Source organism: Macaca nemestrina, chromosome 7 (genome assembly GCF_043159975.1).
Source record: "Macaca nemestrina isolate mMacNem1 chromosome 7, mMacNem.hap1, whole genome shotgun sequence".
NCBI lineage: Eukaryota > Metazoa > Chordata > Mammalia > Primates > Cercopithecidae > Macaca > Macaca nemestrina.
In genome coordinates, this window is record NC_092131.1 from 62,342,511 (window position 1) to 62,361,340 (window position 18,830).

Sequence of the window (18,830 nt, forward strand, 5' to 3'; positions counted from 1 at the left end):
AAAAGAAATCATCAACAGACTAAACAGACAACCTACAGAATGGGAGAAAACATTCACAAACTACGCATCTGACAAAGGTTCACTGTCCAGAATCTATAGAGAACTTAAATCAACAAGCAAAACACAAATAACCCCATTAAAAATGGGCAAAAGGCATGAACAGATACTTTTCAAAAGAAGACATATAAGCAGTCAACAAACGTTTCAACAACGCTCATCACGAATCATCAGAGAAAAACAAATCAAAACCACAATAAGATACCATCTCACACCAATGAGAAAGTCTACTATTAAAAAGTCAAAAATACAACAGATGCCTACAAGGCTGCAGGGAAAAGGGGACATTTATATGCTGCTGTTGGTGGAAATGTAAATTAGCTCAGCTACTGTGGAAAGTAGTTTGGAGATTTCTCAAAAAACTTAACACTAACGTAAGACCCAGCAATCCCATTACTGGGTATATACACAAGGGAATACAGATCATTATACCAAAAGACACATGCACTCATATGTATGTTCATCACCATGCTATTCACAACAGCAAAAACATGGAATCAACCTAAGCACCCATCAGTGGTGAATTGGATAAAGAAAATGTGGTAGATATACATCTTGGAATACTACACAGCCATAAAAAATAAGGAAATCATGTCCTTTTCAGCAACATGGATGGAGCTCGAGACTATAATCCTAAGAAAATTAGCACAGGAACAGAAAACCAAATGTCACATGCTCTCATTTACAAATGTGAGCTAAACATTAAGCACACATAGACATAAACATGGGAACATTAAACTGCAAACTACTAGAGAGAGGAAGAAGGGAGGAGGTTGTGGATTTAAAAAACTACCTTTTGAGTACTACCTGGGTCCAATATACTCAGGTAAAAATTTTTTGAGTGTACTCCCTGCATTTAAAATAAATGCTGAAATATTTAAAAATGATAAATAAATAAAAGGTTTGCTATAATCTTCCAAGTGTGACCATGCCATGCTTTATTTTACCATCCACCCCCTAATGGATATTTGGATTACCTTCATTTTTGCCATTGAAAAAAAAAATACTACAAAAACCCAGTGAACATGACTGTGCACTATATTTTCTAAGATACTGCTATAGTTTTAATGTGTCCCCCAGAATTCATGTGTTAAAAATTAATCCCCAATGTAACAGTGTTGGGAGGCCCAGGGAAGCGTTTAGTTCATGAGGACTCTGCCTTCATGAATAGATTAATGTAATTATAAAAAGGGCTTGTGGCAATGGGTTCACTCCTTTTTATTATTTTTATTTTTAAGTTCCAGGGTACATGTGCAGGCTGTGCAGGTTTGTTACATAGGTAAACATGTGCCATGGTGGTTTGCTGCACCTAACAACCCATCACCTAAGTATTAAGCCCGGCACGCAGGTTCCCTCTCTTGCACTCTTGGCCTTTTGCCTTCCACCATGTGATGATGTAACAAAAAAGTTGTCAGATACATGCTGGTGCCTTGATTTAGACTTCTAGCCTCAAAAATTGGAGCCAATAAGTTTCTTTTCATCATAACTTGCCCAGTCTCAGGTATCCTGTTATATCAGCACAAAACAGACTAAGACAGAAACTGGTACCAGAGAAGTGGAGTGTTGCTATAATAAATACTTGAAAATGTGGAAGCAGCTATGGAACTACATATAATGGATAAAGGCTGGAAGAATTTAGAGGAGCAGGCTAGAAAATGCCTATATTGCCGCGAACATAGCAATAATGGCCATTCTGATGAGGGATTAGGAGAAGAGGAGAACTGTAGGGAAAGTATAAAATGTCCTTAAAATTACTTAAGTGGTTATAAACAGAATATTGGTAGAAATACGGACAGTAGAGGCCATTCTGATGAGGTCTTGGCTATCCAAGTATTGGATGACCAATACAATGAGGAAGAAAGTATTGAAAACTGGGGGAAGGCCATCCTTGTTATAAAGTGGCAAAGTACTTGGCTGCATTATGTCCATGTCATGGGCTTTATGGAAGGCAGAATTTAAGAGAATTGAACTAGGGTATCTGGCAGAAGAAATCTCTAAGCAGCAAATATGGAAGGGACTGTGTGGTTCTCTTAACCGCATATAGTAAAATGTGAGAAGACAGAAATGATTTAAAGATGGAATTAATAATTAAAAGGGCAGAACACACAGATTTGTAAAATCCCAAGCATGAACATATAAACAACGAAAAGGCATGTTTAGAAGAGAAAATCAAGGGCGTGAGCGGTGACTGTTTGGTAAGGAGATTACCTTGGAATGAAGAAAGTCAGGTGCCATTCATCAAGACAATGGGAGAATTATCCTAAAAGCATTTCAGAGATCTTCAAGGCTGCCACTCCCATCATAGACTCAAAGTGCAAGGGCTTTGAGGGTAGAAAGGTTTTGAGGGAAATACCTAGGAAACTCTTGAGAATTTGGGGTTCATTGCCCAGAGCTGTCTCAGTCCTCTGCCCACACATTCTGGTGCTGCTATCTTCAACCACCTCAGCTGTGGCTCAAGCAGGCCCAGGTGTAACTCTGGCCCTGTGGAGGCATGGCTCACTCTACCTAGATTTCAAAGGATGCTTCAGAGGCCTGCTGCTTGGGCAGAGCTACTGCAGAGAGTCCTGACCAGGGTAATGCCTTGTAGAGCCATGAGATGAGGGCCACTCCTAAGACTTTAGAACTGTAGAGCCACCAGCATGCCACATTAGCCTGGAGAGGTACAGGCATGAGACTCCAACCCATGAGAGCAGCTAAGTGAGATGAGTTCAGCAAAACCACAGGGTTAGAGCTGCCTGAGGCCTTGGGGGCCCAAATCCAGTTTTAATGTGCTTAGAAGACAGGACACAAAGTCAAAGATTATTCTCAAGACTTAAGATTTAGTATTGTCTACCCTATTCACTTTTGAACTTGGTTGGAACCTGTTACTCCATTCTTCTTGCCTATTTCTCCTTTTGGAATGGAAAAATCTGTCCTATGCCTGTTCTACCACTGTATTTTGAAAGCACGTAACTTGTTTTAATTTCACAGGTTTACAGCTAAAAGACAATTTGCATCAGGATGAATCTTACCGTGTCTCAGTCATATGATGCTTAGATTTGAGACTCTGGACTTACACTTTAAAGTTGCTGCTGAAAGACATTGAGACGTTTAGGGCTGTTGGAATGCAATGAATGGATTTTTCTTATGAGAAGAATATGAATTTTGGGTAACTGGGCAGTATGGTGTGTTTTGAATGTGCGCCCCAGAATTCATCTGTTGGAAATTTAATCTCCAATACAACAGTGCTGGGAGGTGGCGCCTAATGGGAGGTGTTCAGATTATGAAGGCTCTTCCCTCATGAATTGATTAATGCCATTATAAAAAGGGCCCTCCAGAATGGGTTTGCTCTATTGTGCTCTCACCCTTCCACATTTTGTCACGTGATGACATAGCAAAAAGAGCCTCACCAGATGTCTGTGCCTTGATCTTCTCGGCCTCCAGAACTGTGAACCAGTAAATTTGCATTCATTATAAATTACCCAATCTCAGATATTCTGTTACAGCAGCACAAAACGGACTAAAACAGAAGCTGTATTAGCTTGAGCTAACATCACAAAATACCACAAACTGTGTGGCTTAAACAAGAGAAAATTATTTTTCACAGTTCTGAAGCCTGGAAGTCTGAGGTCACGGTGACAGCATTGTTGGGTTCTTTGTAAGGGCCCTCCACCTGGCTTGCAGATAGCTAATTCCACCATGAGGTTCCCACTCTCATGACCTAATTATTTCCCAAAGGCACCATCTCCAAATACCATCACATTGGGGATTAGGGTTTTAACATATGAACTTTGGGGAAACACATGCAGTCTATAGTAGATATATGGCTAAGAAATGAGTTTCAGAGTGGAAAGTTCTATCAGATTGTCTCCTGACTGTCTCAATTTACATGCTCACCTAAGTGCTTGAAACTGCCCATTAAACTCTATCATTGCTACCACCTATCCTATGCCAGCACTGGCACCCTGACCTGAGACTTTCAGCCTCCAGAACTGTGAAAAATAAATTTCTCTTGTTTAAGCCACCCACTGTGTGGTATTTTGTTATGTCAGCTCAAGCTAATACAGCTTTAGTCCATTTTGTGCCGTTATAACAGAATACCCAAGATTAGTTAATTTATAATGAATGGAAATTTACTGTTTCATACTTCTGAAGGCTGGAGAGTTCAAGATCAAGGCATTGTCATCTGGTGAGGGCCTTAGTGCTGTGTTATCATATGGCAATGGTAATCTATCTTTTTCCTAATTTTTGAGAAACATTTGCTATCTTATTGTTTTAATTTATGTCTTCCAGTTACTACTGAAGTTTTGAAAGGGTTATTGGCCATTTATACTTTCTCTTTTTTAAATTACCTGCTCATTTTCTTTGCTTATTTTCCTATTAGGCTTTTGCTTTTTTTTTTTTTTTAATTTGAAGGAGTTTTTTATATCTTCTGAATACTAATCCACTGTAATCTTTATGAAAGCAGAGGTTTTTTTTATCTGTTTTGCTCACTACTAGACCCTAGGGCCTAAAAGAGCACATGGTACCATAGTACGTGCTTGATAAATGTTTACTGAAAGAATGAAAAGGCATATAAATAAACAAAGAGGTTGCAAACATTTTCCAGTGTACTGCTTAACTTGACATTATCGTATCAAATTTAAATAAAAGTTTTAAATTTGAGTATGATCACATTTATCAATCTCCTGTGCTAAATATCCTACATTTTGTGTTTAATCTTATAACCATTCCTACCATGGGTCAATAACAGATTATCCTTCATCCCCCTCAAACTGTATGCTTCTGTTTTATTCATTTTCACTCAATTTAATCCATTCTTCTTGATTCTGATGTCTCTAGTCTCATTGAAATAGTAATTTTATCAATATTTATCAATTAAGAAATTGGTTCATATGTAACATCGTAAGATGAATTTTATAGAATATCATATTCCAGGCCAGACACAGTGGCTCACACCTGTAATCCCAGCACTTTGGGAGGCCAAGGGAGGTGAATTTCTTGAGCTCAGGAGTTTGAGACCAATCTGGGCAACTTGGCAAAACCCCATCTCTACAAAAAAAAAATTTTTTTAATTACCCAGGTGCTGTGGCACGTCTGAGGTGAGAGTATTACTTGAGCCTGGGAGGTCAAAGCTACAGTGAGCCATGTTTGCACCATTGCACTCCAGCCTGGATGACAAAATAATATCATATGCCAGATACACTGAATTTTTTAATTTCTGAAAGACTTAAAATACAATGTAACTACCCACTATCTTGAGTCATTGTCCTTCAAAAATACATTCAAACATGGGTCGGTAAATGAGGTAATGTTTCTATAACAGTGTCCTCTCAGCAATCTCAAGAAAAGAGCTCTAGGAAGTATGTTTTGGAAGGCAGCACACTATTTTCATTTCTATTCAATTTATTATTTAAAATTAAATTACACAGTACAATGGGCCCGGATAAAATATTCTAAATAAGATAGAGAATGTCAGCACCACAATTCTTTGTATGCATGCTAAGCAAAACTCAGAGAAGCAAAAACCCTAGGATATGATGTCAAACAAAGCTTTCAGAAACTTAGCAACAATATGTTTGGAAAATAAAAAGTAAGATGTACACACCAAAGTAACCTTGGGAGCTAAAACAGAAAAGGTCCCTGTGAATGTTTCTTATCACAGCAATATTCTCTGGAAAGGATGGACAGTCATATCTGTCTTTTTGACCACATTCCCACTCCTGAGTAGTAGCATTGTCAACATATAATATGAAGGCAATCAATTCACTCTGACAGTGTTTGCACTTCAGGTGGTGAGAAACTCTGTGGGCTAAAAGAAGGAAAAAGAAAGAAATTAAGGAGTAATATCTTGGACCGAGATGAGAAGTATAGCAAACTATGGAAGAAGAAAGTTGCAAATAAAAAGTGTTCTAAATAAGAGAGAACTGAACTTTCAAAGAACAGAGGCATAGGCCTATGCTCATTTAAATAAAAGCAAAATCCTCTATGATTTATTACTAAACTTTGCATACAAAGATGGTTGCGACAGATTATAGTACTCATTTTACTCACCCACTGAATAGGCCAGCATATTAATAAGAACATTTCCCTGGTTGAATATTCATCTACATAGTGCTTTTCTTCTATAGAGCAGAAATTATTAATCAAATAGAGCCTCCTTAATTCTGAACTACAATTGTGTAGAAGTCAGTGGAGGAAGTCATTTCACAGAGAAGTAACTAAGACACAGGGATATAAAATGAATCTTCCAAGAAGATTCTGGACCCATACATAGTACATAACAGAGTACAAATATAAAAGTTTACTAGTTGCTTGTCAGGCATTTATTGATCATGAGTCTAGCAAGCCTTTGTTGTAGATTCAAAAATTAAGACTAAAATTCTACCCTTAATATATTTAACACCTGTTGGTGACCCATAATTCACACACAGACACACAGACACACACACCAAATCAAACAAGCAAAGGTAGTGTGCATTTAAGAGAGTGATTTAGCAAGTAAAGTATCATTTCCACCAGTTTTAAAATCAAGTCTGCTTCTAATTCAGCTTTACAAATGGAAAGCATATAAATTGGAGTAATCTTAAATCACTACAAAAACTTAAAAACACAAAAAAAGTCTTACTTTGGAAAATGAAATTAGACTCAACAAATTTTATTGGACAGCTACTGTGTGCTAAGTAGTAAGAATACAAAACTATGTCGGAAAATGGTCCTTGTTATTAAGGTGCTCTCAATCTAATGAAGTCTACTCAGAAAGAACTTATAGAATTCAAGACCCAGTGGACCACAGAAGAGAGATATTAAACTATACTTGAACCATAGAGGATCTGAAAGAAAAACTTTCTAATATCGAAGACACCATATGCCAAAATACAGGATATGAACAGCATTTGGTAACAGTTCTAAAATGGTGGCGTAGCACGTTGAAGGAGTAGGACACTGAAACTGAGGAATTAGTTAAGGGATTTATGTGTCATATATGAGAATTCAGAAAGTATTTAATAGCCTCTGGCCACACTATTTTTTCTGTGAAGCGAAAAAAGTCCTCCTTCAATATTCTATACCCACAATCTTATACTTATGTCATCTTCCTACTTTCCAATCTTCATTGCACTGGATGACTAATCTCTTTTAGCCCCTGACTACATTCACTATTATCACCTCCCTGACCATCACTCACCTCTCTTTCTCTGGCTTCAGCTCTATGGGCAGCTTCCTCAATAACTATCAATGCACTCCTATCCCTAAGAGAAAAACACACACATATACACACAATAAAAATGATTACAATGACACCTTTGGGGCTGCCTCTCTTCTCTCTCTTCATAACGAAGAATATCAACTTCTCAAAGAAACAGTCTAAATTCCCTCTCACACAATACACCTCACAGTCACTCTTCAACCTACTACCGCACAGTGTCTATTCCCACTCCTCCACTGACACTCTTCTGACAGTGGTCTACATTCTATTCCATTTCTTTTTTGCACATGTCATTGCTAATCACTCCTTTGAGTTCACTCAGCCATCATGCCTGTGCCTATCCCAAAATATCCTATTGCTTTCTCCTTTCCTTCATCTGTTTCTTTTTACCCTCATTTGCTGACTATAATTCTTCAAACTACTACTGTGTTCCCACCCGTATACTAAAAGAAACCCCTCAGTTAATATTTGATTTTTTTTAATTAGCCTTCAGTCACGCTTATTAATTGTCTTCTATGAGTTACAACTATCTTTCACTCTTTGCCAAAGGAGACAGGTGGTGTTCATGATAACCCATAAGTAATTTTCTATTGTATAACAAATAAAGATTAAACCCTTGGCCAAGCATTAGAAGGCTTCTGCTCTGGGCCCCTACCATCCTTAAGTCGCTGAAGCTCCTTTCCACCCACTCACCACACAGACTGATTACAATCAGCTTAATTATATAAAAAGTGAAAAATTAAGCAGAAAGAAAGATAGACTTGGCCTGAGTACAAATCTATTCTGTATCATATTTAGCAAGTTAATTAATCTACCTAAACCTACGTGTTTTTATTTGTACAACTGTGATGATACCTAATTCTTAGTCTCCTGATAGAATTAGAATTCTCCTTGTAGAATGATTGGCATAAAATATGCCCATCTAATATTTATTTTTATAATAACAGTAATATTTGTTACTATGGTCAGGCACTATATATATGTTAGCTCATTTAGTCCTCTCAGAAACCTTTTCAGGGAGATAATCTCACTACCCTCCATTAGAAATGAGGAAACAAAGGCACAGTGAGGTTAACTAACATGCCCAGGAGCCCAAAATTAGAAAGTGGTAGACAATCATATTTTAGAGCAACTTACAGGGAGCCTTGAGTGTATCAGTCCTTAAATAAATCATTAAACCCAAACACAATACTGTTATCTACTACAGCTTTGCTCATATAGTTCCCTTTTTGAAAATTCTTACTTTGTCTCTTCCCCACTTCATATTCCACTGAATATTCCCTTCTTTCACAGCCCATCTCAAATCCTCTTTGATACCCCTCCCTTACTCCAATAACATCTTACTGGTAATTTTTATATCACTTACCAAACTAAATTTCATCTCACATCTTTGTGCATATGTTTGTTTGTGCAATTAGCTTGAGAGATCTGAGGAGATACAGATCATGTTTGTTTTCTGTTTTTAATCTTTGAACCTTGTGTAGCAATTTGGCACAATGCATTGCCTCACATAAGTGTTCAATAAATCTTTGTCGAATTCACTTTTAAGATTATCAAAATAAATCTCCCCAGGATTTTATCAGAATAACGTATTTTTTACTTTAAAAAATCATTATATCACCCTCCAAACCCCTGTGATATTTATGCATTCTCAGACTAGGCTGGATTTTCAAGCAGATGCAACTGGGAGAATGGTCCTGGAGCTTTACCTTTTTATGTGATTTTAGTGGTAGGTCTCTTCCCTAGTCAAAAAGAGTACTGCATCAGATTTTATTGTCCATGTGAATGCATTCATTGAAAAGCAGACCTCCAAAAGGACTGGTTGAATCATGCTGCGGTTCAATCATGCACAGATAAGTGAGTACTTATTACAAAACATCTACTTAGTTTCCTGGTATGTATGAGCCTTTCCAGTGTGCACAATGAACTAAAAGCTGCTGAACACAAAAATGTTCTTTATCCAAGTAACACCAGTGCCATCTGCAGGAAGAGCTCAAGCAGCAGTTGTGTTTTTATTTATATATTTCTCTTCAGTCCCAGGAGAAGGCTTTGTCATGCTTTCACCTGATGAAAACCATTACAGAGCTCACCTACTATGGAAAGTTTCCACCCATTTTCCTTGGTATTTGGAGAAGGTATTGTTAAAATATAAGAAACCATAACATAGCTGAACTAGAGAAATCTAGTTCATTCAGTTCCCCCCAATAACACTAGAAATGAACAAATAACCTCAAACAGTGATAAACAAAAGGGCCAATATTACTGCTTAAAACAAAATCAAGAGCAATGAAATGATGAGAGTGAACATTTTGTGCATGTGAGCGCTGATGTTAAAATCATCTCAACAAGGAGGAAAGAAGAGAGGAAAAGCATCTATTGAGATAACGCCTATTTCTAAAGATAAACTGGTCATGATCCTCAGAAGCATTAATTATAATATTGAACTAGTGTTTATCAAGAATAATCTACATCATTCCACTTCATCAAATAAATCAGGTTTTTAAACTACCAATAAATTAAATAGTAATTAACGGTCATCTGTAGCAGAACCACTCTAATTGAACCTACTTATATAAGCAAAAGCAAATTGCATAAGACCATATCAAAATGATCAAGTGATACTACATTTCATTTCTTTCGTATTTATTTCTCTTCAAATACATTTGTTACAGTTTTTGTTTTGTTTTGCAATGGATGAATATAATTGTGTACCTCAGTCTGGTGGGGTCCTCAACTGTGATCCACAAAGCAGAAAAATTAGTGAAGTTTTATCACATGTGAAGCATGCCAAATCCCCAACGGCATGCAAGACTAGCAAACTTTCCCACTTTTTTCTCATATTTTCTGCCACTCTTTTTAAAAGAGGCCTCTCAACTGAACTTCTACATTATGAATGTTTAACTCTGCACATAGAGTAGAAAATCATTTCTACATCTATTGAGAAATGCTGAAAATTCTATCCTGCCCAACATATCTCTCCCATTGGCCTACCAGAAAATCTAACGGGAGAGATTGTATCTAACAATTACCATGAGGAAACAACTTTAAAGATCACAGATGCTACTTGTAGTTGCTGAAGTTAACATAGCTACAGAACTATGTATATAGCCCTGAAAATCAAGACTGAATTGAAGTAATCAAGCTTAAATTTGTAATATAGGCTAATTACTATGACAATATAGGTAGTATTGATAATGCTAGAATATGCCTATATTGCAAATATAACAATAAAATGAGTTACCCTATTAAAAAAATAAGCAAGCAAAAAATTCACTGGGCAGGTAGAAGGTAATTGCAATAGGCATAAATCAATGAAGAATAATATTTTACTAGAAATTAGTGGCAGGAAGGAAATGAAAAGTATTGTGATGATATTGTAACATTCCTGAGCCCTTTCTAGAATGCACTACTGAGACAGGACACAAAATAAACACAGTTGTAGTAAGGAACTCAATCAGCTCTTGTGTCTCATTCAGTGCAAACAAAGCATGGGACAAGTCTTCATATTTTGAGCACCAAGAAAGTCTAGAAACTATTTAGAGACTTAAGGTCAAAAAATGAATCGGTTGGTGAAGCAAAAGTGACATGACTTTAGGGGTTCAAGGGCCCTGTCCCACAGAGGCTTACAACAATCAGCAAGGTAAAGGTTGAACTAGATGGCTTGATATAAGTCCAGACTAGAGTAAGTCAAGAATTTGAAAGTTCAGAGAGAAATTCAGGATTCTATGGCATGCAATCCTAAAAGGCAAGATAGGCTGAAAGGACTACAGCCTCCCCAGGAATCATTCTGATTATACAATCACAAGGTATTTTATTAGAAGAGAAGAATGTGAAGCACCAAAATAAACATGGCGGTCCCAGCAAGTCATAGACTAAGAGAATAACACATGGTTTTAATGACTGCATGACAAAAAATAAAATATTATCCCAGACTAGGAACAAAGATATAACCACCAACAGTAAATATGAAAGCTGCAAAGCATTTTGTTTAACAAAGAGGATAGGAAGAAACAAAATTTATACAATATGTATATTAATGCTGGCTGAAATGAAGATAAGGATTCCAAAGCCCCGTTCCCTCCCACTACCACATAGGGGCCTGAAAGGGCTCTTGGAGCACTGTCTGAAACCTCAGGCCTAGGTCAATGTACAAGTTGCTCTGCATAGATAAAAATACCTTTTTTATTTCATTTCTGACCCACCTTTCCAGCTCTCCTGTTCCCTACACGCATACATGTGCATGCACACATGTATCAACCACACTGCCCTGCTGATTTCTGCCCTTGTGCAGTTCCTCACCTCCTCCTCTACACTTCTTTCCTTTGAGTGAATTGTATTCTCCTATGGGAAGCTGAAGATTATAAAATAAACTAGCATGAACAGAACCAGAATTTATGCTTTCGTGTGTAATCATTTCTCTCACAGAAAAGCCTTTCTGGTGCTTCCATTCAAACATTTTCTGACCTTGATCAGTGAAGTAAAGGTGCTAGGAGAGTGTTCTCTAGTTTATGTTTGGTTGCAAACAGATGGGCAATGACAATGTATATGTCCAATATTTAATTCACTGTTAAGTTTTCCAGCTGCATGATCAAATGTAGAAGTTTACCTATCTAATTAAAAACTGTTGGGGTTTTCCTCCTGGAGATTCAGTTTGATGCTCTCTTTACCAAGCAGAGACAAGCACTCCAACAAGTAGCAGGCAATATAAAAGGAATGGGCTCCGCAGGGCAGTATAGCTTCGAACTTTAGTGTGAACTTCTGAGTTACAGAAAAATTAGTGAGAAATGTTCTCTTATAGCATTATTAATTAATTACACTACTAATTCTTTAATTTGTTCTATATTTACAAAGACCAGAGCCACTGTGAACACATTTTCTGCCTAACCCAGAAACTCAAAGTGTTTCTCCTATGGTTCTTCTTTCTAAATTCCTTGCCTTGTATAAAATGCAAAAACTTGCAAATTCACCTTGTCAGGTCCATAAGAGTGCTTCTCTTTTAAGGTAGTTTAACCCAAAGAGTCTTTAGAAGAGCTCCATCCCTGATTCTATTTCCAAAGAATATTACTAATATGGGCAAATCTAAAGCCTGTAAAGAGGCTTAGAAACATATTTGAACAAAATCTTTATTGAGACCTTAACATGTAAATGTTGTGTAATCTCACAAGATCACATTTCCACAGATTTCAATTCTTAAAAATTTTTTAAATTATGTAGTTATGTAGAACTTTTGCTGGTAGTTACTAAAACAAAGTCAATTTATTGCCTATACTACTGAGCACTTTATGTCCTAGCAATAAAGAAAAGCATGCCAAAAATGCATCGATGTGGTTCTTTCCTGAGAAAAATTCTACAGAGACTAATAATAGGCAAGTAAAAGTTAAACCATGTGAAAATTAAGAGAAGCAATGAAAGCTTCAGAAACTGAAACATCTTCAACTTTGTATTATCTAGCTAACGTGTAGATAGTAAAATGACCAAAAATATATCAGAAAGATTTTATATTATTAACTGAATGAATGTCTGACTATAAAGCAAAGTCAAATTAACAGATAAAATAATGGGAGGAGTATAATGATTCACCAAATAGAGAAGGAGAAAAGAAGACAAAGGCTGAAAGAGAATGCAATAGTAGTCAATTAAATGAACTTAGTACACTACATTTTTATGTAGATAAATGTAGAAAATGAGAAGAGAATTTCAATATGCATACATTTATTTACTCCAAACAGATCATATCAAAATGATGTATAGGCACACCTCCTTTCATTGCACTTCACAGATATTGAGTTTTTTACAAATTGAAGGTTTGTGGCAACTCAGCCTTAAGCCAAGCCTATCAGTGCCATTTTTTCAACATGTGCACACTTCCTGTCTCTGTGTCACATTTTGGTAATTCTCACAATAATTCCAACATTTTCATTATTATTATGTCTGTTATAATGACCTGTGAGCAGTGATCTTTGATGATACTATTACAATTGTTTGTGGGAGCCATGAATGATGTCCATGTAAGATGAGGAACCTCATAAATGTTGTGTGTGTTCTGACTGTTCCACTTACCAGCTGTTCCCCCACCTGTCTGCCTCTCCTCAGGCCTCTCTATTCCCTGGAACACAATAGTATTGAAATTAAGCCGCTTAATAACCCTACAATAGCCCCTAAGTGTTCAAGTGAAAAGGAGGGTTGCATATCTCTCACCTTAAATCAAAGCTAGAAATAATTAAGCTTAATAGGGATGGCATGTCAAAAACCAAGATAGGCAGAAAGCCAGGCCTCTTGCACCAAACACCCAAGTTCAGAATGCAAAAAAAAAAGTTCTTAAAATAAATTCAGGCCAGGCACAGTGACTCACACTCGTAATCCCAGCACTTTGGGAAACCTAGGCGGGTGGATCACAAGGTCAGGAGTTCAAGACCAGCCTGGCCAAGATGGTGAAACCCTGTCTCTACTGAAAATACAAAAATTAGCCGGGCATGGTGGCAAGCACCTGTAATCCCAGCTACTCAGAAAGCTGAGGCAGGGAATTGCTTGAACCCAGGAGGCAGAGGTTGCAGTGAGCCGAGATCGCACAACTGCACGCCAGCCTGGATCACAGAGCAAGACTCTGTCTCAAAAAAAATTAATTAATTAAATAAAATAAATAAATTCTAAGTGCTACTCCAGTGAACACAAATAATAAGAAAGCAAAACAACCGTATTACTGATATGGAGAAAGTTTTAGCAGTCTGGATGGAAAATCAAATCAGCCACATTTCCTTAAGCCAAAACTCAATCCAGTGCAAGTCTCTAACTCTCTTCAATTCTGTCAAGGCTGAGAGAGATGAGGAAGGTTCGAAAGAAAAGTATGAAGCTAGCACAGGTTGGTTCTTGAGGATTAAGGAAAGAAGCCATCTTTATATCATATAAGTGCAAGGTGAAGCAACAGGTGCTGATGAAGAAGTTGCAGCAAGTTATCCCAAAAAATCTAGCTAAGATCATAGATGAAGGTGGCTACACTAAACAACAGATTTTTAACATAGTCAAAATAGCCTTCGATTAGAAGAAGATGTCATCTAGGATTTTCATAGCTAAAGAAGATAAGTCAATGCCTGGACTTAAAGCTTCAAAGAACAGGCCAACTCTCTTGATAGAGGCTAATGCAGCTTGTGACCTGAAGTTGATGCAATGCTCATTTACCATTCTGAAAATCCTAGGGCCCTTAAAAATTAACCTAAATATACTTTGCATGTTCTCTGTAAACAGAAAAACAAAGCCTGGATGACCACACATCTGATTACAGGATGGTCTCCTGAATATTTTTTAAGCCCACTATGGAGATCTACTGCTTAGAAAAAAAAAAGAAAAAAAGATTTTTTTTTTTCAAAATATTACTGCTCATTGACAGTACACCTTGTTACCCAAGAGTTCTGATGGAGGGGTACAAGAAGATTAATGTTGTTTTCATACCTGCTAATACAATATCCATTCTTCAGCCCATGGAGCCAGGAGTAATTTTGACTTTCAAATATTATAATTTAAGAAATACACTGTATAAAGCTATAGTTGCCCTAGATAGAAAACTATGGGAAAGCCTGGGTGAGGTTCAAACCTCAGTGTTTACCAATTCCTCCAGGAGAGTCCTATGCATGCCAGTTTGCAAACCACCACACTAGGGTAACTGGTCTCAGTTACACACAAACTGTTAGAAAACCAGGTGTCTTTCACAGACCTTTGGTCCCTTATGTTAGTCCTGTCAAACCAGGACTCTATCTTTCTCAAAGGTCATTTTATTTCTTAAGCCCTATGTCCTGCCTTTGCCTCTGAACCTTGACTGAAGCTACCCTAATATTTCCCAATTTCAAATCCTGGGGAGAAGGAACGAGAAAAAATCATTATTGAAGCAACTATTTTCTCTCCTGCAATTACCCTCTTCACACCTGGTATGTCAGGGAATAGCCACTTAAGTCCCTCCCAACCAAATCCTAGAACAGAGGCTACAAATGTCACCTATATTTGTATAACAAACAAAGCAAGGTAAGTAATCCTTTATAAATCAAAGAAAATCCAGGCAAAATTATACCCTCAAACGATTTTTTCTTTTTTTTGAAATGGAAGTACATGATTCCCACTTGTCCTTCAGCTCTAGGAAAGCTTTTGTATTGTGTGAAAACGGCAGGCCTTAGGCCCAAGAGGCTGAGTCTATAGATCAAGCCTCTTTTTCTTACATATTTGCTCACAAATTCCACCAGCAACAAATTAGTGGTGGTAGGCTTATTTGATCTCATCAAATACTTTGTAAATACTTAGATATTTTCTCTATCCCTTATATACTTTCAAAGAGACTAATGTTCTACACACATGAACAATCAATTTATTGTATAATTTTCATAAGTCAGTAATAACCTGTAGTCAATATCAATCCATAAAGAAAACTGAAAACACTTACCTTATTTTAATATAAAGAGAGAAAAAAACTCAAGAGTTTGATTATTGCTTTCTTCAAACTGCATTAGCTGGAAAAATATAACAGTGAAATTCAAATATTAATATTAAGTGTCAATTCAAAGTTTCCATAGAGGATAGCCAATAAGGGCATACATTTTTTATAGCTACTAAAATAGTCAGTGTTGCTTTGCCTTTATGTAAAATTTAGCAAATGACAAATTTAAGTAGAAGCTTTAGAGTATACTGCAGTATGTGTGTTACTATTAATGGTGATAGAATCTTATGAATACTGCTAAGGATTTTAAGCATCACCTGTACACATAGCCAGGTCAGCCATCAAGTGTACCAAGATGACCTTCCATTGAGACTCTGCCACACTTAGCCCTCCCAGAACAAAGACTACTACTTTGTGGGTATTGGCCCTCTTCAACTAGCAACAGAGCTGGTTGCTTTAAAGATTTACAGTCATGTGTCACTTAACAATGGGGATACATTCTAAGAGAAGCATTGTTAGGCAATTTCTTCATTACGCAAATATCATGGAGTATACTTACACAAACCTAGGTGGTATAACCTTCTACACACCTAGGCTATATAGTATATATTGCTCCTAGGCTATAAATTTGTATAGCAAATTAAATACTGTAGGGAATGTTGCAGGCAATTGTGTGCAGTGGCAAGTATTTGTGCATCTAAATATATCTAAACATAGAAAATGTACAGTTAAAATATGATATTATAATCTTATGGGACCACTGTTGTACGTGCAGTCGGTCTGTCATTGAGTAAAATGCCATTCTGCAGCACATGATTGTACTTTATTTTTGTGTGACCATTAGGGTAATTATAAACCATTATAAGCAAATATAATTTAGTTTTCTTATTTATGTAAACAATACTGTATTCATTTGCTTAAATGAGAGCAATTCTGAAGGTTTTTTTTTTAAACTAAGTCAATTCAAGAAATCATGGGGATGAAGAATGGTAATGTACCATTAAATGAAATTGAAAGATAATAAACAAAGTTCATTTTAATCAATAATTTCCATTTCCTTCCACATCAAAACTTTTGCCAAAGCAATCAATAATAAAAAAATTAATTAACTGTATTCTTTCTTCTACCATATATGAAATAGTCAAAGGGTAGCAGCAAGAAAGAGAAGGATGTGGTATCCGGATACGTCAAAAAAAACCAGTCAGTGATCCAGAGTTGTTTACAAGCGGCACTTTAGTCTTTAATATTCCTGAAGTTCTATAAAACAGATTTCTGTTCAAAATATTCCAAAGCACTGAATACTTTGTCATGGAATTATAAAAATGAAAGAGCCTGCACTTTGGAGACAGATCTGTACATAAATTCCCACCATGTGACCTTTGGCAATTCAATCAATGTCATGAACATCATCATATTTACAAATTGTGCTCTGCCTCATAGGGGCTGGTACAAGGATTGTCTCAAATGAGAGAAGTAAAGTACATCATGTGTCATCTGGCACCTAATAGTCATTCAATAAATGGTAAATATCCACGTAATTTTGAATAGACTAATTAACCCTTTCCATTCATACCTACCCTCTCATAATCCACTCATGAATAAAATGATTTTATAGTCTTTTATCTCTGTAATTTATATTTATTCTGAAACAAAAACATCTACATAAGCTAATGCACACAGCTGTCTTCGCTACTTGAAAATTAGCCAGGAAGTTAGCAGGTAAGTGCTCCTTTTAGGTCACCAGTTAATACAGGTGTTTTAGGTTCCTGGAAGCTTTGCTCTCAGAGGAAAAACATTTCAGAGAATCTGAGAGAGCATCAGGTCAACCATAATGAGTCTGAGACCAGATGCCAGTCATAATTTTAGGCCAGCTGCTACCTCCTTTCGAGTTTGAACAAAGACCTAACCTCTGAGAGAATAGCTCTCCCTCTACCTAGGAATTGTTAGCAGAGAGAACTATATGAAACAGATTTTGACAAGATTTAAAAGTCTTACTGGACTGTAGCATAACTGTAGTGGAATGAGGTCTTGGATAGGATTGGGATTTGCCAAAATAGTATGTGAGTGAAGACAAGCCTGAGAAGTATACTTGGTCAATGATAAAGTTGTTAAACTTAGAGAAACATAGTAGCTTCAAATAAGACTCTCAGAACTTCAGTTAAGTTTTATCCCCACCTGACAGCATGCTGTAGCAGGTAATACCCAAGCAAACAAATTTGACACTCATCTCTGTTATACGCCAACTGTGTGATTTGGGGCAATTTATGTACATCTTCTAAGTTTCATTTTTCTTCTCTTTAAATTGGTGGAAATCATAGCACCTATGCCATAGGATTGCTGTGATTATTAATCGAGCTAATAATATAAATTTCTTAGCACTATGCCTGAAATGTAATAGGGCTCAACAAATAGTGGCTGTAGATATCACATGGCAGATACTAGCATAGACAGAAAACGTAAATTCATTGTGACTTAAATAAAAAATAAACTTATTTTTCTTTCACATAAAATAAGTGTTGGGATAGGAAGCCCAGGGCTCTTCCTGTTTTTCGTTCCATGATCCTAGCAGTCACAGTCCATCTTCAAGGGCATTTAGTGGTCAAAAATGACTGCAGAAGCCCCAACCATCATAGTATATTCAACTTCCTAAAGACAGAAAAAAAAGGGGGGGCGGGGAACAAAGGAACTAATCCCAAATGTCTGCTCACTTTTCAGGCTCTTTCCCATTCTGTAACAACTTTCATCCAACATCGGCTTACATCTCATTGGCCAGAACTGAATCAAGTCCTGTTGCAAAGGGAGGGTAGAGAATATAGTATTTTAGATGTCCAATAAAAATTACAGTTAGCCACACACAAAAAAAAGAAACCTTAAAAAAAATTACAGTAAAAATGAAGTGGAAATGTGGATTTGATAGGAAACAAGCGGAATCTGCCACAATGTGCTACATTGGTTCTCGTTTATCATTCAGTCTTTCACTGCCTTTACTAAATTGACCATCTCTATCTGGAATAATTCAAGAAGTACAGACCTTTTCTCCCTTGTGTTTTTCCTCCAAGTACCCCTCCAGTATTCATCATCTCTATGAGGGGTTCAAAAATTTAAATCTCTCAAGTTAGAAGTCAGATGAAGATTTCAAGACTCTTGCAATCTAGATAAGGTTTGTTC

The 18,830-nt window shown here is 36.7% G+C and overlaps 1 protein-coding gene across 2 annotated transcripts in view; it reads right to left on the reverse strand.

Annotated features, from left to right (window-relative positions):
- The window catches only part of LOC105481888 (zinc finger matrin-type protein 1-like), a 414,279-nt gene that overhangs the window by 83,327 nt on the left and 312,122 nt on the right, over positions 1-18,830 (reverse strand). Inside the window, exons 10-12 of one of the 2 annotated variants that reach the window (XR_011625911.1) lie at positions 18,371-18,449; positions 15,669-15,735; positions 13,304-13,349 (exon numbers count right to left, since the gene is read on the reverse strand). The gene's annotated coding sequence lies outside the window, so the exon portion shown is untranslated. Of the gene's footprint in view, positions 1-7,222; positions 7,287-13,303; positions 13,350-15,668; positions 15,736-18,370; positions 18,450-18,830 lie in introns of both variants that reach the window. The other variant, XM_071100232.1, reaches the window with a different exon arrangement.